We start from the raw sequence: 24926 nt of genomic DNA, 5'->3' as shown, positions 1-24926 counted from the left end.
AAAGTTGTTCACATAGGTGGATTACAGAATCATAGGTTTATATAATACATGTACTACCACTGTATCAATTGTTGCACTAATTTTAAATGGTCTTATAATAAAAATCTGGAGCCAGATATTGGGGTAAATGCTGAAAGATCAGAGGAAACAAGCTACAGCCACTTCTCACCTCACCAACTTCTTAGCCAATCCTGTCTCTGTGAATCCTCAGGTTGAATGCTTCTAAGTCCTTAAACAAAAGGGCTTCTAGTTCCTGTCTCTTCACACCTTATATGCCTTTCTCTTCCCAGCCATTTTACTTCTTATCTCAACATTCCTAGTACAGGGATTAAAGGCATGTGTGCTTCCCAAATACTGAGGTTAAAGGTGTGTGCCACTACTGCCTGGCTCTGTTTCTCTCCTAGACTGGCTCAATCTCATGTAGGCCAGTACGGCTTTAAACTCACAGAGATCCAGACTGATCTCTACCTCCTGAGTGCCAGGATTAAACGTGTTTGCCACCACTGCCTGACCTCTGTGTTTTATCTAGTGGGTGGCTCTGTCCTCTGATCTCCAGTAAATTTCATTAGAGTACAACAAAATATCACCACAATCACTTATGTTTTAGTGTAATTTTATACAGTGTCTTGACAGCTATCACATGAGTTAGATGCACAAAAAAACACTGAGTAAAAAGCAAACCTGTGTTAATGGAGGTAAAGAGTGAAGAGGATTTCAATCTAAATAAATGTTTATTTCTGTGTTGCTGTATATTTGGGTAAGTGTCTGCGGGACCATGTAAAAAGTAAGATGATCAGCATTCTTAGTAGCAAGTATTTGAGAAATGAAGGTGCCTAGAAGATTATTAGGTAGTTCATTGGAAGATCTTTGAATAACATGAAAACTCCTTGTACAGAACTAATATTGATGTATTCAATGAAGTTCTTCTTCTACATTTTTATTTTCTGAGTTAAAACTTCCAAATGTTACTTGTCCAGAAACCAGATGAAAATATGTAAAAGACAAAACTAGAAAAACAATGCAAATACATGCATTTTTATTTTGATGATAGCACATTAGAATCCTGTGGTTTTTCTCAACAATTAAAACAGACTTCAGCTAACATGTAGTGCATACAGCATCTGCATGAACTTCATTTGGCTTGCCTTAGACTATGAAAGATATTCATGGAGAAATACACAAACCATTTCACTATGAATCTTGGTGTTTGGTTGACATTGTATATGGAAGTTCTTAAAAGTGAATGTGTTATGGATTTTCAAGAATCAGATACATCTAGACTTTAAAAGATTATATTAACATATCTACAGTAGTGTAATGGAAACTGGAGCATGTCTTTGACAATGTGTGATTTCCTACAGTTCATGTTGACTGTCATTTTAAGCATAGAATCAATAACAGTAAAGTTAAGAAATGCATTTGTGGCTCTAGTGAACATTGTGGACTGGGTCAAGAGAAGAAAGATCTCTACAGTGGATCAAATCCTCACTGTTCTGGCCATCTCTAGAATTTCTCTGCTCTAGCCACACTATTCAGTCTTTACTCATCCTTACTGGCATCTCTGCTTCTCTTGTCTTTGAACATTTTAGTCATAAACGGGCATATTTGTGTCTGGATTGATGGACATGAAACAAATATGTCCTATAGTGCTATTCAACCAGCTTTAGTCAATTTTCTAGGCTTATTTTATTCACCAGCACCATATTCACACTCATTCCCTTCACTGTGACCCTGATTGCTTTCCTCTTGATCATCTTCTTCCTGTGGAGACATCTGAAGAACACACAACTCATTGCCAAAGGCTCCAGAGACACCAGCACACAAAAAGGCCCTGAAAATGGTGGTCACCTTCCTGTCACTGTATACCACTTTCTGTTGCTTTTCCTACTATTTTGTAACAGTAACTTTAAGCAGAAAAGTCCAATAATTTTGTTTTTGCTAGCTCTGGGATTTGCTTTTCCCTCAGCCCATCCATGGGCCCTGATTCTAGAGAACAGGAAGGTGAGACAGATCTTCTTTTCTGTGCTGTGCAGCCTAAGGTATACATTCAAAGATGAGAAACAGGCTGCTCTCTAAGATGTATTTTGATTCTATGGAGTACTCAGTTCATAAGTATTACATTTTATAGGTGACTCCAGGAATGGAGAGAGAGGGGAGGAGATGGGTCATTTTTCAGGCAAAGAGTTTATTAGAGAAGGGCAGAGCAGTGGGGTTTGTTAACATGACAGGCTGCAGAGACAAGGTCAAAAGTACCAGCCTCCCAGGGAGAGCAGGTTTTCTATTTTTAAAGTTTTATTTTCTATTTGTGGAAGGGAAGAAGGGGGAATAGAGAAAGTGTTTGGCCAGGATTGAATGGGTCTACTATTAGCAGATATCATCTAACAGGGTTTAGAGATATTATACTTGCATTTATTTCTGCCTGAAACGGTTTTGAAAGGGCACAGTGACATAGCTGGCTAAGGGTCTCCACAAGAACAGTGGGCTTAGTGAGCATGTGCTGTGTTAGTGGTCGCTTTTCCTGTCTGAAGCGCATCTCCTTCTAAGGCCTCCTTCTTTGGGAAGGCCTGTTCTCAGGTGCTGGGGAGAACTGGGCTCTTCTGAGTGCTGTGAGGCGGGAAGGGGAGTCTGCAGGCTGGAGTCCCAAGTCTATGCGGAAGCACACCTGAACAAGATGGAGACTGCAGGGCATGTCTAACAGTAAGAAATTCCTGTATGTATATATTTGTGATTTCCAATGCTTTTTGCTTATATGTGACTTTATTAATTTTATAAAATTATATGTATATTAAACACTCTCCAAACATATATTGTTTTGGCAGAAAAGATGAAGAAATGTGTATTGCTATACACACAGAGAACAATGTGAATGTTGACAATTTAAGATCAGTTTAATTTTGTATCAATTCTTAATGAATTAAGAATTTAAAAATGATTGATGAGTAATATGTGAGATGTATATCAGCATAAGAATAATTCTTAACCTCTGAGCCATCTCTCAGGCCCAGATGACTCAGAGGTTAAGAACACTGACTGCTCTTCCAGAGGTTCTGAGTTCAATTCACATGGTGGCACACAACCATCTGAAATGAGATCTGGCACCCTCTTCTGTATACATAATAAATAAATAAATAAATATTTTTTTTAAAAAAGAAGAATTCTATAATGAAGAACAATGCTTCTTATGTGCAATGGTGTTTTGCCTGAATGTGTGTCTGTGTGAAGGTATCAGATCCTCTGGAACTGGAGTTACAGGCAGTTGTGAGCTGCCATGTGGGTGCTAGGATTTGGACCACGGCCCTCTGGGAGAGAAGCCAGTGCTCTTAACTGCTGAGCCATTTCTCCAGCAGAAATAAAAAAATACTGATAAGAAAAGATGTATAAAATACAGACTTAGAAGCTAATTTGCCATTTAAATATGATCAATTTAGTTTAATTAAATGTGAGATTCAAGTATCTGTGAAACATATTTATCACTGGGAAATACATTATCTTATTCTGTGGAGTTTTTAATGTATGAAGTGTAATTTTATGCTAATCAGTGTCAAATCATGTAGATGATAGTGTCTTAATTAATTATATTACAGTGGAGAGTTGATGGTTCTATTTTCCTATGTGTAACCATGACATTTTTATTTCTCTAAGGTGGCAAACAAACAAATACCACAGAAATCAAAATTTAGAGTAACTGAGAAATAACTAACATGTGATTAATATTGTACACATATATTATTAATATTGAAATAAAAGTAAAATACATAAATTTAATCAAATAAATTACCAGTTTAAAATAAACTGGGTTGAAGATGAGAAGGGTGGAGAGCTGAGCATTGCTGAGTGTAGCCAGAAGGTTTCTCTGGTCCTGCCCGGCCCCATGGTCTGCATTCCTCCAGTTGTGGCTGGCCCTGTGGTCCCTCAGGCTCTTATAAAATAATCACTCAGAGGCTTAATATTAATTGTAAATTATATAGCCTATGACTCAGGCTTCTTACTAGCTAGCTCTTATAACTTGATCCATTTCTATTAATCTATATGTTGCCACATGGCCATGGCTTACCAGTACTTTCACATGTTGCTTCTCCTGGTGGTGCTGGTGTATGTCTCTCTCCCCTCTGCCTTTCTTCTTCCTACCTCTCTTTTCAATTTCCCACCTAGCTATAATCTGACTTGACATAGGCCAAATGGTTTTATTTATCAACCAATCAGAGCAACAAGTATTCACAGTATACAGAAAGAAATCCCACAGTAGCTGAGTGGTTGCATACCCTGTGTTCAGTATTGCTAAATCTTTAGTGAGACCAAACAGCATGAATGTTTTGAAAAGTAAGATTCTTTCTTCACAGTTATTTTGACAAATAAGCCCCTTCAGACTGCTGGGTTCAAGTTTATTCATTGAAAATATAAATTTTGGGATATTCTTTCTACTTTTTTGGGGGGTGGTAATGTGATGAGAAATGAATGCTATAAAAAGTGGACATGTGTAGTTGGCTGTCATGAGAGGAAGGGGAAGAGCCTGTGTGCATTTCACTCACAGCTCTTATAGGTGTGATACTATTTGCTGTATGCAGGAACAGAATCTGTGGTATAATGAAAATGCTATGCTGTGTTTATAAAAGATCATCTGTGCCCCTCACAACTCTCACAGGTGTGATGTTGTTTCATATATGCAGGATCAGAGAATGTGGTATGATAGCCAGGCTCATAAGACATACATAAGAGGGATACTTTCCACCAAATTCAGTTGAAACCATCAGAAGAAACTGTACACACAGCCTGGTGGAGAGAATACCTAAAAGTATATGAAATGCTTATGCAAAAATGTACACATTTCTTATTATATTTTTTAACTGGGTAATGTGTATACAAGAATGTGTAGGTGTTGTTTTTATTTGTTTGAATCACTAGAAGCTTCAATGATTGCTTTTTTAGTTTATGTGACAAAATGCCTAAGAAAACAATTAGAGGAGTGGAGACTATTTTCTTACACTTTGAAGGACTGCCATGAAAGGGAAAGGATGGCAGCAGGAGGTTCAGGCAACGAGTATGCATATTATGTGCACACATACATAATGCACATGTATACATATTGTATCTATAATCATGGAAGCAGAAGTAAATGAATTCTGGTACTCAGCTAGTTTTTATTCTCTCCCTCTCTCTTTCTCTCTCTCAATATCTTGGATCTTCACTGACTGAATAGTGTGACTTACAGGATGAGTATCTCTACCTTAATTACCCTAATCTAGAATGTCTTTCTTAGACATGCCTAGATGTTTGTCTTCTAGGTAATTCTAGATACTATCAAGATGACAGTCAACATCAACCTTTACAAAAACACATGTTTAGAAAAGTATGAAAAGAGTTTTGTGCCTAAAGCCCATCCTCTTGTCTTTTGCAGACATCAACTTATACTACCTGCAAATAATTACTTATGGGGATTATTTAGCTAGTAATACTCTTTTTAACATTTTTTTGATTGATGCTATGAAATGGCTTAAACATGTAAATGTTAAATACTTGTAAACAGTTGCTGAGGGGGAATTGCTTAAGTTGTCTTCAGGATGTGTAGGGAGCTGCAGTGATGCAATTTTTATGAGTTGTCACCCTTGCTGGGAGACAGGTACTCAAAGATGAAGCTGCCTTTTTGTCTCTGTGCTTTTCTAAGTAACCTCTACCCATGCCCCAGCAAGCAACACCAATAAACTCACTGGTTCATATGGTAGTTTGAATATAACTGGCCTCCATAAGCTCATAGGGAGTGGTACTTTTAGGAGATATGGCATGTTAGACTGGGTATGGAATTGTTGGAGGAAGTGTGTCACTGTTGGGGTGGGCTTTGAGATTTCATATATGCTCAAGCCACACCCAGTGTTTCAGACCACTTCCTATTGCCTGTGGGTCAAGATGTAGTACTCTCAGCTTCTACATCAGCACCATGTCCACCTGCCTTCAATCATACTCCCAGCTCCCATGCTCCCTACCATGATGACAGTGAACTAAACTTCTGAACTGTAAGCTGCCACATCAATTAAGTGTTTTCATTTATAAGAGTTGCTGTGGTCATGGTGTCTCTTCATAGCAATAAAAAACCCTAGTACAATTCACCTAACTAGACCCAAGTATTTTCATTAATTCTGTTGTGGGTTCCTTCCCTGGGGTAAACAGGTATATGTTGACATCTCCCTAGGAAAAATAAGAGAAGAGCATATATTACAACAAACTGAGACCACCAGAATCAAAATCAAATTCAGAAAGTATCTACAAAATTATGGATTTGTAGAACATGTATTCTAGGGGTGAACTAATCAATTTGAGTCATTTGAAATATCTTTTAAGAAGCAAGATTATAGAAGGTAACTGACTCACTCTCAAAGCACTGAAGAAGCTGACTATGATTCCAATTATTGGAGAATATTACCACTGAGGTACTACTGAGATACTGAATCCCATATTTAAAACATCTGATGTTATTGAGTGGAGGTAATGAAGGGCAAGGTTCAAGGGAAAGAGAGCTTAGGGGAGCAGGAGATCCCAGCTGGATCAAGAACAGAGAGGAAGAACAAGGAATAACAGACCATGATAAATGAAAACCACATGAGAATAGGAAGAAGCAAAGTGCTAGAGAGGTCCCCAGAAATCCACAATGATATCACCACTGTAGACTACTGGCAATGGTCAAGAGAAAGCCTGAACTGACCTAGTCTGGTGATTGGATGGCCAAACACCCTAACTGTCATACTAGAAATCTCATCCAATAACTGATGGATGTGGATGCAGAGTTCCAAGGCCAGGCCCCAGGTGGAGCTCCAGGAGTCCAATTGTCGAGAAAGGGGAGTGATTGTATGATCGAGAATTGTTGAGACCAAGATTGGAAAAAGTACAGGGACAAATAGCCAAACTAATGGAAACACATGAACTATGAACCAAAAGCTGTGGAGTCCCCAGCTGGATCAGGCCCTCTGGATAAGTGAGACAATTGAATAGCTTGAACTGTTTGGGAGGCACCCAGGCAGTGGGACCGGGACCTGTCCTTAGTGCATGAGATGGCTGTTTGGAACCTGGGGCTTATGCAGGGACACTTTGCTCAGCCTGGGAGGAGGGGACTGGACCTGCCTGTACTGAATCCACCAGGTTGAGCTGAATCCCCAGGGGAGTTTTGCCCTGGAGGAGATGGGAATGGGGGGTGGGCTGGAGGAAAGGCAGGGGCGGGGGCGGGTGGGGGGAGGGCAGGGGAACCCATGGCTGATATGTAAAATTAAATTGAATTATAAAATAAAATAAAAAGAATATTAAGGACTCAGTGGCCTTTTCTGAAATTCCAAATGTTCAAGATGTAATGTCCAGTGAGACCACAGGGCTTTTACTGATGTGCAAGTGTAAATGAGGTGACAGTGTGGAACTGTAATCTAATGGGACCAGTGACCTTATGAGAAAAGTGTAACACAAGGAATCTGTGTATAGAAGGGAAGCCCACATGAGCTCACGGAGTAAAGTCTGTGACAGCATGCTCTTCACAACCTGGCAGGAGAGACCTCACTGAAATTCAGCATGCTAGACACCTAAACTTGGACGTCAGCCACCAAAGCTCTGAGGAAATATCTCTGTCCTTTAACATATCTAGTATACAATTGTTTTTTATTATTTAGTTTTTATTTTTAATACAGGGAAATTTTTTTCTGGCTCACAGTTTCAGGGTCCAAAAGCCCATCCTTGTGGTGAAGTTACAGTTGCTGAGGTTGCCCTTTCTGTGACAGTGGGAACAGCACAGAACCTGTTCACATTTTGACAGATCAGGAGGCAAAAAGAGTCACTGGTAGGGATGCAGTATCTTAAGGATCCACCACCCTGACCTCCTTCTACCAGTGATGCCCTCCCCCTAAACACCAAATAGTCTCTCAAAATTCATAAACCAGCTGCTGGGAAATGAGGTTCAAAATGTGAGCCTTTAGGGGACATCTGAGATTCATCTGTAATCATCCGTTTCTGTCTCTAGAGGCTCATCACTACTTTGTGTCCCACTTTAAGAAACCCAGCCTTACTTATTCCAACGTTCAAAAGTCCAGAGCTTCTTTTGAGAGTTAATACCATCTCTTAGCAGTGATCACATAGTCCCGAGTTTTCTGTAACCAGTGGATCCAAACTCTCCCATGTGTTTCTTGGAAAGCAATGCCTGCCCCCTTCCTTTATTGAAGAAACATGAATTTCCTTTTTGTTTCATGCATTTCAAACTTTTTCTTCCTGCTCATGGCTTCCGAAAAGTTCATCTCCTCCACCTTGTTTACTAGTTGCTCATGATGTCTGCTTTTTTTCACCCTCAAACATTACCTCTCAAACTGCCAACCACTGTCTCACACTTTGCTTCCAGTTTCTAAACATTCTACATAACTGCTCACTTCAATCAGATAACCTTCCATCCCTATGAGACTTTGGGCAAGCAGTCTGGACATTTTCCTTTATTTTTTGGGGTGATTCTTTTTCTGCTACCTGACCTTGCTCTGCTTTCTTTCTTTCTTTTGTCTATATTATGTTCTCTTTTCTTTCTGTTTTTCTGACACAAGATTTCTCTGTATAGACCAGGCTGTTCTAGAACTCACCTATAGTTGTTTTTAAGTAGGAGACTGAGAAAAACAGGAGGGACAGAATGATGTTTATTTAACAGAATATGATTATGTTGAAAAATATGTAAGTATTAGCTTGGTCAGCAATAATAAAGTTGATGTTTTGAAATAATTTCTTTTCTTTTGAGATATTATAATTACATAATCTCCTTTCCTTTCCAAACCCTCCCACACACCTCTTTGCTCTCTTTCAAATTAGTTACTTCCTTTATTTTAATTGTTGTTGTACATCCCCACACACATAGATACATTCCTAAATATATTAATATAATCTATCCAGTCTATATAATGTTACTTTGCTCTGCATATGTTTTCATGTATGACCACTTGTTATTGGATAAAAAACATAGGGTGACTTTGTTGAGCCTATTAATGTACAAAAAAATACATATGGATTCTATAAAGTTTCTGAGTAAAATACAATACCTATAATGTCTGTTGGATATGTGCTATTATTTCTTATTTATTGAATAGTAAAATGGCTCACAGAATTCTTAGTATGGTAAAAGGCTACAAGAAATTGTATTAGTCTAGTACAGGGCTGAAAAGGAAAATTCTCAGTTAAAAAAGAAAGCAGGACTTAGAACCTCTGATAAGTCACAGAACTTGCTCAAACATAACAGAAATTCATAAATGAGTTTTATTAAGTCAAGACAAAGCTCACATTACAACTATAGACTAGTACATATTTACTAAGCCTTGCATTTATTTTATAAATAACATGCTATATATATTGAACAAAATTGCATAGTTTGCACATTTTTGAAATTGTACATATGTATATACATAATTTGTGGAGACTCACACAGGTTTCCTAGTAAGATCTGAGCTTGCTTTACCTGGCAGGGCTGCATTAGAGGATTGCTTGACCATGAGTGTGGTTACCAGGTGCTTGGAAGGGTCTGCACTTGGCTGTGCTAGGGGGAGGGCTTTTGCTCCACCCCTTGGCATTCCTATAAAAAGCCCTTTAGAAGAGACAGAAGGGGCCAGTGGATAAGGATCCAGGCCATCCCATGGCTATCCTGTGTTTCTGTCTGTTTCTTTCCCCTCTACCCTTCTATCTAAAATCTCTTATCTCTCACTCCTCAAGTGTACCCTGCCACAAAAGGTGGGAGCTGGTCTCCCAGCTAGGCTCCCACTATAACTATACATCTATGTTATATAACTATACAAATTATAAATATATGAATTATAAAAACAAATTATATGTATATAAAGCCCCATATATATATATATATATATATATATAGTTATAAAGTCCATTTACTATGTCGTATATAGAGATGTCCTATGGAAAAGAAAGAAAAGAAAAATATGTGAAATTAGATAAATAAAGTTGTAAGAAAATAAGCTGAGTCCAGTGGTGCAGGAACATAGTTCCAGCTTCTCAAGAGACAGAGTGGTTTGTGCTTCTTCCAGGCAGCTGACCTGGTGTCAGAGTTTGTTTTGCAGCTTGGCTTATCTAAGAGCTTTCTTTACAGCACAGTTTGTCTGAGTCTTCTTGGCATCACATGCACAAAATGACAAATGCATCAGAGAAACTGTGCTAATGAATGAAATAATAATGAGATACTACAATTAGGATCATAATTTCTTCATCTGATTTTTGGAATGGATAATCTTTATAATTTTTGAAATTGATAATCAGTATACAGTAATGATTTTAAATGTTTTATAGCTTTGATGAAAGTTAGTAAATAGGTTAAAAAACAGCCAAATATACATGAATGTTAAAGTTGAAATAATGTTAAGGGCACAATGTAGTCTATAGGGAAATAAAAATAGAAGTACACAAGCATGACTTTTCAACAAAAGGTACAAAACTCAGATTATACTGTTTTGGTGTCTAGAATGAGAATGTGTTCAGCTTTTCTATGCCTAGCTCTCAAGGTCTTGGTGGACCAACCAGAGAACTTATACTCAGTGGATTTTGTTTTAGTGGGTCCTACATAATTTACAAGAAACACCATGACAAGACATATGTCTTTAAGCAGTGCTCACCAGCCTACAGCAGAATTTGTGGTCAGACCTAGAGAATAGATCTCTGTCTCAGTGATCCACAAGCTTTGGTGTCTTGGACTGGTAAGTGTATATATGTGTGTGTTTCTTGACTGTAAATAGTCATGCTATAACATACACTTATTGTCTGCAGATCTCAGTAGGGAGAATAAAATATCCAGGGGAATCTTAAATAAAACAAAGTGGCATTAGCAATGAAAATGATATAGTTCCTTTAAATTTATCCCAATAGGGACAATGTATTTGCTGGAATAAACTATAGATTTTGAAGAACCACTCATGTCATCTCCTGAGGACCAAGGCTTATCCATCACTTTAGTTATTTCCTGTATCCTCCATATGCTAGGTTTTAAAATTTTACTAGCTGACTTCTAAGATATAAATTCAAATTAAAAAGAGCCTAGGCAAGGCAAAACCTTGCAAAATAGTGTGAAAGAGAATATGTCTTTATTTGAATGCTAGCAAATGAGAATTAAGCTTCAACTTCAACACCAGCAATGGAAGATTATCATTTGTAGTAAGAGCATACAGTGCATGGTTTGGAGTTATTTTGCACTGTTTTGAGGTAAAAAGTGTTTCTCATAGCTAACACTGAACTTGTCCTTTGTCTTAGTTGGTGTTCCTTTCCCCTTATTCTTGGCCACAGACTGTAAAAGTGGCAGGAACGTTATATCCCTCCCAAACCAGATAATGGTAGAACTTGTTGGTCAGGAGATAGTAAATTACAACCAGTGATGTAGGGCTTTGCCTTATATTTTAAAGACTTAGTGCTACTATACTGAACACGTTTTCCATTCAGTTTGGAAAATTTTCTCTTATCTCCATAACATTTGGAAATTGCTCTGACTTTGTCAGAAGAAAAAAAATGTGCTCCTAGGTGATGCTGTTTTCACTGCTTTGTTTCTTTTCAGAATGGGTTTACTTTGGGGGCCTCATGCACTACGATTCAGCTGCAGTCCATCCAGGCTGATATTATGGACAAGTGAAGATGAATGTTCTTGCTGCTTGTGATGGAAGGGACCTTTATAGAAATGATTTGCTACTAATCTTAACCTGTTTTATTTGTTCAAATTCTGAAGTCTCAAGGTTTTCATCTGAAAGGAGAAATGAAAGTGTCCTCTGGTGAAATTTGCCTCTTCATTTCAGTGTGTGTGTGTGTGTGTGTGTGTGTGTGTGTGTGTGTGTGTGTGTGTGATATGGGTTTGTGTATACAGAAGCATGCCTATGGGTACACATGTGTATGTCTGAATTTAACTTTGAAAGTTTTCATCTAGCCTCACACATTAATTTTTGAAACAGAGTTTTTCACTGAAATTTGAACTCACTGATTGGCTACAGTGCATGAACATCAAGCTTCCAGAACCTCTTGTTCAGCTTCACAGGGATGGATTAAAGACATTTCACTGTTCCTTTCTTTACCTTGGGTCCTGGGATATAAATGTGGGTCTTCATGCTTATACAGCAAGCCCTTGATCCACTGAGCCACACCACAGACCAACTTTCATATTTTCTAATCTTGCCATAATAGACATGTATTAGACAATGTATGTAAAACCAAAATGTGGAGCATTGGAAATGTGTCAAATGTTACTGTATTTATTCTAAGAAACTCTATACCTTCATTACATTTCTGTTCTGTTACTTACTGCTAAGATATTCCCTGTGTAAATATCCCAGCTATATGAGGCTTCATGGCAAATAGTTCCATGATCCTAGTGCTGTGGTCCAGGGCAAAGACCATGAAATCTATGTGCTCCATCCTCTTGCTATTTGTCATATACTTTTGTGTGCAATCACATCATGTATGATTGATGAGTTGCAGAATGAACTGGGCCACTCAGTGCCAGGTAACCATCATTTTGTTTCTTTAAGCCATTTGTTGTCCTGATTTAGGAAATAAGAAGCAGAGAGAAGCCTGTCTGTTGGCTTAGTCCAGGTAAGGCTCTCGATGAAATATTGAAACCTTCAAGTTTAAGGATCAAAAAAACTATGAAGTACCTTCTAATAGCAATCAGGCTGATGAAGTCAGATGAACTCTCTACAGTTTTTTTTTCCTGAAACTTCTCCAGTTAGGGTTTATTTTTATTTTTAATGATTTCTAAAGCTTTACCTTGATTTTGTTTGTCTATTAAGTAAAAGTATTAAATATATGTGTGCTTGTGGTTGTGTAAATCAGTAATAACATAGGCAATACCTGAGGCAACATAAAATTATTTATTTCACACAAGCAATTAAAAATGTAAAATACTATAGAAAAAATTCACAATTGCAAAGCTGTTACTCTAATTCCAAGGGTATCCAATGCCTCTGATCTTCCTGGGTTCCTGTACTTATGTACATATACCTCCACACAGACACATCCACATAATTAAAAACAATAGAAATGTCTTTAAAATATTATATTACATTTTGTGAGTCCTTAACAATAGCCAATGGTAAAAATTAATTGGAAATTACTTGAATTACATTAAATTAATACAAGTAATTTGAAGAATATTCAATACTCATTTTAAAGAACTTCATCAGAAAATAAGGCCTTATAAACTTCCACAGTATTATCTGTTATTTCTTTCAGGAAGTTGATAGATGCTATTTCTTCATGTTTTATGTTGAGTATGACCCCTTTACTCATTGAATTATGTTAGATTTCAATGCATTCCTTTTCCTGGACCATGTCTCATAATTCAATTTGTACCCTTGTAATCACACATTTGATGACAAATTTGTGCCATAAAAATATTTTCAATAAATACACTGAACTTAAAGAAAGAAGCTGTGCATACACATAATGTATTGTACTCTCCATTCATGTTCCCTAATCTGTATTTACTGTGTATCTATATTGGCAGAGAACTGGAGAGAAGAGGATCTCTTCGTTTTAAAAGCCTACAGCCTTCCTCCATGTTATGTGAGAGAGTTCATCTTAAAGGAATAAGACAGAGAATGAAAGAACAGGGCACTTGAGATCTTCCTTATATCTACACACGTGTGCATCAGCACTCTTTCCTGAACACACATGTGTGCATATACCATATATGTAGGAACCATATTCACACAGTACATTTACACTTAGAAACATAAAAAGTAAAATAGAAGAATCACATTTGGTAATATTACACTGGTCTTACTCCAATTCCCATTTCTTTAGTCAGCTGTGTGAATTTATTAGCAAATATTGCTTCTGATTTTAGTAATGGCAGAATTTTCCTGGAATCTTTGCCAATATCTTTGCTGAAGTGGTGAATAGCACTGACAAAATCTAAAAGGTGAAAGATACAAGTGAGTGAATTCTCGATGCTCTTGTCTCTGGAAGAGGCTTGCTTTGGGTAGGACTAATATACTGACATTTAACTGTGTTTAACACACAGACATATATACACACACACACACACACACACACACACACACACACACACACACACACGCACACATGCACCAGATAGGAAAGAATTGTTGGTCAGATTGCCTGGGGATAACCAGTCATTTTAGTACCTGGCTTTAGACAACACTCAGGATTATTTTATTTGTTCCTTATATGTTTTTTAAAATAACATTTTAGTTTTCACCCAAAGAAGAAACCTGAGAATATTATTTTTAGAGAGCTTGATTTCCAGTTTTGGGTTTAATGTTTGTGTTGAACACAGGCATGTTTGTTCAGGTGAGTGAGTATGAAAGCCTCTGGAAAGGCCAAAATGAAGGGCATGACAGCTTTTCACCGTGACTGTTGTTACTCTTGACACCACGCCCTGCTCTGCATTCCTGATTTGTTCTCTGCTGTTCATCTGCTTTGTGTGTAAACATCTATAGTGATATTTTATTTGTATTGAAATGTGATTTTATTTGTATGTTAGTAAAGTTGCCTTGAGGTCAGAGCAAGCCATAGCAGAAGCTCCACAGTAGTGGTGCACGCCTTTAATCCCAGCACTTGGGAGGCAGAGCTAGGTAGATCTCTGTGTGTTCAAGGACACAGCCAGCATGGCAGACACACGCCTTTAATCTCACTAGCAACCATAGATGACCTGGAGGTCTGTACAAACAGGCAGTGATGAGGAAGTCATGTGGCTGGGTTTACAACCAATGAGAAAACAGAACAGAAAGTCTATAAAAAAGACAGGACATACAGAAGTATGTCTCTTGTGGAGAGGAAGGACAGCAGAAGCAGTGAAGGATAAAGTTTTCTGCTCTTGCTCTGACCTCATGGTTTTTAACTCTGCATTGGCTCTGTGTTTCTTATTTAATAAGACGGTTACATCTACAAACATCCAAGGAAGATTCAACTTTGACAAAGGATGCATGATCCTAGCACCATGGTCCACAGGAAGGTGTTGCAAACTGTGACCTGTTTTTTTTTTTTTTTTTTTTTTACATTGGTGTGGTGTGAAATTTTATCATTGCCATACAAAAGTGAAGGCAAATGGTTTCAGGACCTGAATTGTTCATGTTTGTCATCCATCTCTCTCAGCACATCAAAAGCATCACCACATCACCACACAGGCAATCACATCTGTTTTGTTTGCTGCTTGAAGCCAACATGAAATAGTTGTCAAATATATTTTACTGAGTGAATGAATGAATGAATGAATGAATGAGCTATGTAATGGCTGAAGCCAACAAAACTAAAACACAACATGAAATCTGCATGTGGCATAAAATCTTGAAGTCTGTTATTTTGTTATTTTAAAGTTATAAGCTTTTCCAAGTAGAAATATTTCTCATAGAAAATATGTCTCTCCCACAGTTTGAAGGAGAATGTTGGCAGATTAGAGCCATGTGTAGCTGTGTCAGGAGTGTGAAATGCAGTTCTGTTGAAAAGGCAAAACAGATGGCACTTATGTTAATATGACACTTCTTAAAACTTCTATAAAAGATTTGATTCAGTAGTATATATTTCTTCTACTGTGAATAATATTAGTGCCATTACACTTCCTTATTGCCTGTTTTGTGCTTCAAATGGCATTTGATGTTATATAATCTAGTTAGTGACTTCCTTTGCTTATTTTTTTCTTTTTTTGTGGGTTCTAAGGATCAAATATTGGCCCTTTATCAAGGCAGACAAATATTCTACCACTAAACTTCTAATACCCTTTCTAAACTCCTTTCAAATGTCCATTCTATAAGTTAATTGAAAACTGGACAATTAAGGCTGTACGGTCCAATGGCTATCCTAGTTTAGATTTTTAAAACCAGATCTAACCTGTGGGAATAATGTAATAGCATTTCCTTGTGAAGAGAAGCCCATGTAGAAGTGAGTGGAAGATGGGAGACTAGGACAAAGATGTGGGACAATGTGAAGGAAGAGAATTCTGGTGACCACTTTACAGTGAACTTAGAAGTGCAGTGAGGTCATCTGAGGAAGGCTCAGAGCTTTCTGGATTTTTATAATGGAACCCTGGATGGAAGCAGATCTAGAAATAGGTCCTGGAAGAGAGAAACAGTAGCAATCTGTGCTCTCAGATCTCTTTCTTTCATCTCTTGACTAGAGTCTGCCTAAGTAGAACCAATATGTATACCTTGTGGCCTTATCTCACCCAGCCTTTTTCTGATCCTTTATGAAATCAAATTACATGTTTATAGTGTATAATTTCACAGAAGTTTAAGATGGAGTAATGATCTGGGTCGTACAAGAGAATATGAGCTAGGATATATGAGCATTCACCAAGATTTGAGTCCAATGTAGTCAATGTGTTGTGTCACTTAAATAGTGACTGCATGTATAATAAATACATGACTCATAAAATCATTGAATGACGTGTTTCAAGGGAGACACTGTGGACCAGTTTTGATTTACAGTTTTTTTTCCTGCTACTTTGTTTCTTAGGCACAGGCCACCCCTCTTCTAAAGGGTTGGCTCCATAAAATTCAGTTAGTCTGGGGGTCATTTTTCATAGGAATGTTTCAGAGACACCTGCAGTGATCTTGTCACAACAAATGGTGCTATAGCTGGTTTGAATCTGAACAGAACACATGGGAGAACACATTATGTTGGTTATAGAGCCCTCTCATTCTCTGGAGTCCACTGGAAACTAGCTGCCCTTACAGAAACTCCCAAGATAAATCTGATCAATGTCCCCAAAATGTAGTGTATGTTAGGACTTGTGTTGAAACAGGATCAAAATCTCTGTGACACTGCTTTAGTTTTATGAAACAAAAGAGCAACATCCCACTTACTTTACAAGAGATGTTTTACATGTTTGTCAGCACAATAGATCTTTAAAATGCTGCCATTGTGATTATATGGGTTACACAATTGGGATATTTGAGTTCTTTCAGCATCTGCTCTGATCTTGCAATACTTGCCTCTTCTCTGTTCCAGGAATGTGCTATCACCTGCTTGTAGATCCTGATTTATCACTGCCTAGGAGGCCAGCCTCCAGCAGCACAGGTCTCAAAGGGAAATCCACAGAGTCAGTACTTACTATGACTTTTCTATCTGAGGGAATTAGGGAAAAAGATACTCACACATTCTCTTAATGGTTTAATGGTTTTCCTCAGACCTTTTCTTTATTCTTCTTTTTCATTCTCCATTTTCCTGGTGATTTCCTTCTGTCATTCTTAATGTTTTTCTTCTAATTCCTCCTGACTTTCTCCGTGACATCTTCCTTCTAACTCTCTCATTCTTGATGCTTTCCTTTGAATTTATTTTAATTCTGTTTTTATTCTTTCACTTCTAGCTTATATACCTCAGCACAATCTTTCAGGCAATATAAACATTACAATGTAGTTACATTCTGTTTATCAAGTGGATAATTACAATGAATACAAGTAAAAAATAGCATGTATCCATATCCCTTACATAATTAAACATTTTATGTGTTACAGGTGAAAACCAAATTATCCTAAAAACCTACATACATCCATACCTAAGCAATTTGTTATTGATTAACAGTGTAAACAAGCAGTTCTTTAGTTGGCAGGCTGCATCTTGCAGTTACAAAGAAAGGACCAATCACTTTAAGTGATTAAGTGATTGAAAAGTAATCTTATAAGGGATCTTAAAGGACTCACAAACCTAAACTTTTATATATGAAAAAGAATTTGTCAGCTCTATTTTAAATATTTAGGGTGCAATAGTTCCTTATATCAGAAGATTGAAGGCAGAAATGGGTATAAGGAATTAAGCATCACCTTTGATCATCAACCATTCCTAACAAGAAAGATACATTAGCTAATGATAACTGGGCTGCTTTGTTCTTGTTCCCTGACCTTAAAAGTTCCTCACTCAACTATGTGCCTTTCTAAAACTTTAGATTATCCTCTTGGGTTTTTCACCTCAAAGATATTTGACAAAACATCTTAGTCTAACTTTAAGTTAGTTTCAAAGCTTTGTTTCAGCTGTGATGCACTCTGAAACCCGTGAACACATCTCTCAACATTAAGGTTAGAAGAATTTAAACAACTGGGTTCTGGAACCCAGTTGTTTTTCTTAATCATTAACCTAAGCTACAGTCTATATGACTCCTCAATAGAAACTCATGTGTTGTAGCAGTGTGACACTTCCTTGTTTTATTTTTTTTTTTTTATCATCAAAACTCTATTTAAACAAACAATTATTATTATCAATTAGACAGTACAGCTTAGGAAGGAATCATCTTCATAATAATCCACAGATAAAAATGCCCAGTAGAATGGCATGCTTCCATGAGATAGGCACACTACATTACAGGCAGTGGGGATCTCCATACACCCATTCATACTATTCCAGATACCAGAGAAAGATAGCTGCAGCAAACATGTAAAGACACAGAAGAATCAAAAAACAATCTGAAGTCTGTGATATCAGGGCCTTGCCTATCCAATATTCACCTATCAGTGATTCTCCTCCTGGTGAGCTGACACTCTGAAGTCAACTTCCATCTTTTGTTCCCCTGACATGGCCACTGGCACCTATTCATATAGCATGATTAATAATCCATATTCAATGAAAGGTTAATGAAACCAAATATAAAAAATGACATAGTCCTGACATAAGTGTGTGAAGTGTGTGTCATGTAGTTTTTTAGAAACAAAAGTTAAATTACTTGATTTACTCCAACAATGGCTAGAAAATAAGTGAAAATCATTCACCACATCAACAGCTACATGAAAGAGTTCCAGAGAGAAAGCCCTTCTGATAGGAAAGCTACCCCTCTCAAGGAGTTATCTAACAGTGCAAAGTAAATCTATGGTGATTAGCACTCACTCTCTCTTCCATCTTGCTATGGCTACTAACAGCCAAGCAGCACAGTCAATGCTATGTTGTTTTGAAATGTCTTCTGTTAAAGCTGTTAATCCATAATTCTTCAACTTAACCTCAGGTAGTTTATTTTGGACAAGGACAAAATGTAGCCATGTTCTTCACCAAAATATCACAAGACCAGTATCTAATCCACATATTAATATTCTTCTCCTCTGAAGCCTTTTGAGTCAGCTCCCCACTGTTCAAGTCACCCTCAGCACCACTGTCTTCCGTGTTCCTATTAGTATAGCCCGTTAAACTCCACTTGAAGTGTCCAATTGCTTTTCTAGACCAAAGTCCCAAAGTGTTCCATATTCCTCCAAACAAATGCATGGTCTGGCCTATCACAGCACTACCACAGTTCCTGGTACCAATTTTGTTTTAGTTAGGGTTTCTATTGCTGTGGAGAGACACCCTGACCATGCAATTCTTGTAAGGAAAAACATTTAATTGTAACAGGCTTACAGATCAGAAGTTTAGTCTGTTATCATCATTTCAGGAAGCATGGTGGCATGCAGGCAGACATGGTGCTAGAAAAGGAGTGGAGAGTTCTACAGCTGGATCCATAGGCAGCAGGGAAGAGAATGACAGTGGGCTTGGCTTGAGCATTAAAATCTCAAAGCTCACCTCCTGTGACATACTCCTTCCAACAAGGTCACACCTAGTCCAACAAGGCCATGCTTCCAATAATGCCATTCCCTATGAGTCTATGGAGGGCATTTTTATTCATTCATTTCATTCACTCAACATAGTGAGACTTTAGCCAGCAGCCACATCTGTGCATTTCAATGATATATTCATCATAAATAATGCCAAACCTGATAGATCACTGCCAGGTAAGTATGTGTTCTTGCATTTTTGAGACAGGTTCTCATTGTAGATGAGGTTGACCTTGATTTCACTCTATATCCCATCTATTTATTTTTCAGACATGAAATGGTATTTGGCTATTTACTCATGAAACAAGTTCTTAGGCTCTTTCTTTCACCACTTCAATGACTTTGACCTTGATGGGATAATTGGAGAATCTGTACAGTCTGTGCTCATGTTCATCATGCTTTACTCAGCAGAACTGGAGGGGATTCATTTCCAGGACACTATTCTCTTCTGGTTTACATCCTTGTCCACTGAGCATAATATTCAGTCTTTTACTAGTTTTACCCTTTCCCTAAATTATAAACACTAGGGGAAACAAAGGTTCAATTTCATAAATTGTAGGAGTTGTGTTATTTTTATCTTGCTGGTTCCCTAACTGAGAACATAACTAAATAGTTCTATAAGTTCAATTAGCATATCTGCTTGTCTGTCTGTCTGTATGTATATATGAATCTATTTATCTATCTGTCTGTCTGTCTATCTATCTATCTATCTATCATCATCATCATCATTATCAATCATCTATCTATAGCAATAGACTTGTGTATCATCCTCATTTATCAATCTCTAATATGTATGTACCTATTCTGTAAGACAAAGCAGCATAAATTTAAAAAAATCCTAGGGAACAGCTAAGCGTTGGGTGCTAATTTGCAATAAATCCATCTAAAGTACAACACCTGTACCAAAGGTTCAGGAAACATTGCATAAGACATGGTGGAAAGACTGTGAGAGCCAGAGGATCAGGACATCTGCTGCAGGATGTCTTTTGCATATGAAAGGGAAGACACATGGCTGAAATCTAAAAATATGTTTTGCTAAGCAAGTCCTACATAATAACAACACCAGTTAATATTCTAAGGTAATGAGAGATAGAATCCCATAAGGTACCAACTGTGGATGAAGATTTACAGACAACTAATAGCTTCTCAGAGAAAGAGAATCAATCCTTTCCAGGAATTAGTATCTTGACAGGTGATCCAATTTCAAGTGATCGGCCCTAAACATATGTACATATGAACAACACAAAGAAATTCATCTGGTTATATTCAAATGTACATAGGTAAGGGTAATAATTAAAGAGGAAGAGGTTGTAAATTTTATAAGGAGTAGGGGAGGGACATGGGGGAGTTAAAAGTAAGAAAGGAAGGTGTGGGAAATGATGAAAATACGGTACTCATCTGTGAAGCTACCCCTCTTCCAAAAAAACTGAAAGAAAGGAGTTTCAATAATATGTTTGTTTAAATTTCTGATAGAGTGATGATGATCCAGAATTTAGTTCAGTTTATTTAAAGTAGAATGTAGAAATAAAAGGTTAATAGGTAGGGAGTTATTATTATTATAATGATCTTAATACAGATATTGATTAGCTAAGCCTCTTTCTGTGACTTGTATTTGATATCAATAAAAGCAATAAACTTGTGGCTAATAAAAAAGTCAACATGAAATGCACTAATTCATAAGTGTGTAAAAAATTTATAAGGAATTTGATTAATGGCCACTTTCTTAGGAAATAATTTGCTATTTTGTTCTATAGATAAAATCCAAGGGATTTGTTACTAATTGTGTGGGGAAAATTGCCTTTTTAGGAATTTCTTTTTGGGTAGAACAAAGGTGTTTTTTTTTCTCTGAATGTGGAAGATGCAGAGGGAGGGTCAGGGTGAGTGTCCCTCTCCCCCAGCAGATATAATTTCTGTCACTGTTCCAAGAGACCTTGAAGTTCCTACTCCTCCACCACTCCATACAGCCCCACCCCATTCCTCTTTGTGTTTTAATCCGTTCTGCTTCCTAGAAGGATCCAGGCTAGGAGGCCCTTCCTCTTGCTACCATGATGGTATACTCATGCTTCTATTTTTATCAGTTACCCTTAAGACTTTCAATAGCTGGGCTAATTTATGTTCCCAGTATATCTGTTCCCCAAATGTTTGCCATTTGTGAGAAATTTCAAGATAGTTTGGGCTCACTTTCTTTTTCAATGTTGCTTCAGGGGACTGAGGTTGTGGTCCATCTTCCACAGGCAAATGGTGGCAGTGGGGCCATGGAGGCAGCAGCTGCTGCTCTGCATTGCTGACTGCTGCTTCTCATCATGTTGGTGGTGATGGCAACATTGCTACCCAGGATGAAGGGTTTACCACTGCTTGTTCAGAGAACAATTGTGTGGACCATCGTGTTACATCCATGTTGTTGTTTTGTGACAGGATCTCACAACATAATCTACACTGACTGCAGACTTGTATTCATCCTGTCTTAGCTTCTTCAGTACTAGACTATATTTACAAGTGTGCATCACTACAACAAAGTTACATGTTTTTGATATTTTTTTTTCTGGTGTCGTCAATCATTTTATTCTATTTTGTCATGGACACTTTGACTATCCACTAGCTCCCAAAGGATGATATCATGTCAGGATATATATATATCCTTGCTTGTGTAATAATCCCTCATCTGCCCTGATGCCTACACTGAAGGAAGTGGAGTAGATTTTGGAGCAAAATGAAGAGAAATCAATAATATCTGAAGCTCCTTGGTGTGATGGAGAACCAGATGTATGAATAAAAGAGACACAGAGAATGAGAAAGATTCTTATGTAGATGAATTTATGTAAGGATATTGTCTGTTTAGTAGCACAAGAGAAATATTTCCAAATTTGTGTGCATGCACAGATAAAATAGTTACCAGTGAACAGAATATATTATATCATGCATCAATTACACTTGAAAGCAATTTTAGCCATATCTTAATAACTATCACAGTACTAAGTGTGAGTTAGATGCAAAATAAATGTTAGCGATAAATATGAGTTAATAAAGTGAGAATGAAGGGGGTGTAATCTAAATATATGTACATTCATGTATTAGTATATATATATTAAAAGACAAATAGTTAGCTTTCTCAGCATAGCTAATTATGGAATAATATTTTCTGATATGTTAGAAAGTGACAGATTGTAGAACAAATCTTGTAAACAATCATAGGTTCCTATGATTTTTGATGTGTTTAATGAAGTTCTTATTTCCTTTACTAGTTCAAAAATTATTGCCTTCTAAGTGAGTTAAAATTGTATAATTTTGCTGGTTCCGAAATTAGTAGTTGGTAGTCAATATTCAATATGTAAACTGGAAAAACCTGGAAGTAAATATAGCTTTATTTTGATGGCAGTACATGAGGATTGGTGTTTCTCCCATCACAATCTACAAGCCAGGTTCTTGTGAATATGATACACAATATCTGGAAGAAGCTAAGCTGGGCTGCCTTGGACAATATATTATTTTGTGAAGAAAACTAGTAACCAAGTTATGAATGAATTTTAATGTTTGTTTGATATTGTATAGGGGAGTTCATAACATTGAGTTTGTTATACATTTTAAAGAGTGAGAAAACCACGAGACTTTAGAAGAGGATTGCATTTCTAGGTCTTTAGCAGTGTAGTATAAATTAAAGCATTCTTTTGGTGACAATGAGTGCTGTCCTACAGGCCCCACTATTAATCATTTTAAGTGTGGAATTCAACATAGGGATTTTAGGAAATGCATTCTTGGCACTGGCGAACATCATGGACTGAGTCAAGAGAAGAAAGATCTCTTCTGTGGATCAAATCCTTACTGTTCTGGCCATCTCTAGAATTATTTTTCTATTGTTGCTACTCATAATTTTATTGATATCTGAGTTGTACCCAGCTTTAATGTTTCCTGGATACTGACCAATCATTTTAGCATCTGGCTTGCTACATGTCTCAACATCTTTTATTTCCTCAAGATAGTCAATTTCTCAAGCACTCTTTTACTTTACCTAAAGTGGAGAGTTAAAACTGTGGTTTTATCCAGGAAGTGTTGGTGCATGCCTTTAATCCCAGCACTCAGTAGGCAAAGCCAGTTGGATCTCTGTGAGTCTACAGAGTGAGATCCAGGACAGGTACCAAAACTACACAGAGAAACCCTGCTGTCTCAAAAAAATGTGGTTTTAGTGACACTGTTAGTGTCTTTGCTCATCCTTTTTGTAAGCATTATAGTCATAAACACACATATAGATGTCTGGGTTAGATTGATATAAGTCGAATACTTCCCATAGTTCTATCACAAGTAATTTTGCACAGCTTTCTAAGTCTGTTTTACTCACCAACACTATGTTTGCACTCCTACCCTTCAGTGTGACCCTGATCACCTTTATCCTGCTCATCTTCTCCCTGTGGAGACATTTGAAGAACATGCAGCACCACACCAATGGACTCTGGCGACATCAGCATCACAGCCCACATAAAGACTGTCCAAATGGTGGTTGCTTTTCTGCTACTATATACCATCTTCTTTCTGGCACTTGCTTTTCAGTCTTGGAAAAATAAAGCTCATCAGAGAAATCCATCCAATTTGTTTTTTGAGGATACTGGACTTTTTTTCTCAGGCCATTGATATGTCTTGATTCTGGGAAAGTGTAAGCTGACAAAAGCATTTCTGTCCATGATGAGGTGCAGGTTAAATGATGCAGAAGTCTTGGGTTCTTAGAAAATGTAAGAGATTGTCTTCCATATTCTAGAGGATGACCTGTTTATAAGAGGTCTACATGTTTATATTTGTTCTTTCTGTTTATCTTTTAGTTGTAGCTTTGTTTACAAAATTATGTGTATATCAAACACTGCCCAAACATATTGCATATGTACAGGAAATAAGGAAGGATGTATGGTGTTATAAAAGGAATGATTTGAAAATGGACATTATAATAGAACTCCTAGTATCAATATAATATATTTTTTTTGTGCCTAAATAGCCTTTCTGTAATTTTAATGCAATAATTGAGTAATACATGAGACATATGTGTATGTAAATATATGTAGATTATTAAATGTTAGTGGATAATTCTATAATTAATCTTATAGGCAAGAACATGCTAAGAACTGACATGTAGACTTGGACATATTTTAACCCATTGTTTCACATATAATATCAATTCAGAAAGTTAAAGGTATTAGTCATCTTTCCCAATTTCCTATATTACTTAATATAAAAATTAATAATTCTTGGAACATGTCTGTCATTGTAAATGCATTGTATTTTTTCTATGTTATTTTTATATACACAGTACAATTTATTTTAGTGTTTATGTCCATAATCACCAAACCACAACAGTGTCTTAATTGATTATCACAACAAGGGAATTCATGTTCTTGTTTTACTTATGTGACTATTCACATGTATTTTTTGAAGGTA

The 24926-nt window shown here is 37.1% G+C and overlaps 1 pseudogene; it reads left to right on the top strand.

Annotated features, from left to right (window-relative positions):
- Positions 1–23182: 23182 nt before the first annotated feature.
- On the top strand, positions 23183–24224 carry LOC118580322 (annotated as a pseudogene).
- Positions 24225–24926: the final 702 nt, after the last annotated feature.

The sequence above is a fragment of the Onychomys torridus genome, chromosome 3 (assembly GCF_903995425.1).
Source record: "Onychomys torridus chromosome 3, mOncTor1.1, whole genome shotgun sequence".
NCBI classification, from domain to species: Eukaryota; Metazoa; Chordata; class Mammalia; order Rodentia; family Cricetidae; genus Onychomys; species Onychomys torridus.
Note: the sequence above shows the minus strand (reverse complement) of the source record. Positions and strands in the feature narration are given on the sequence as shown.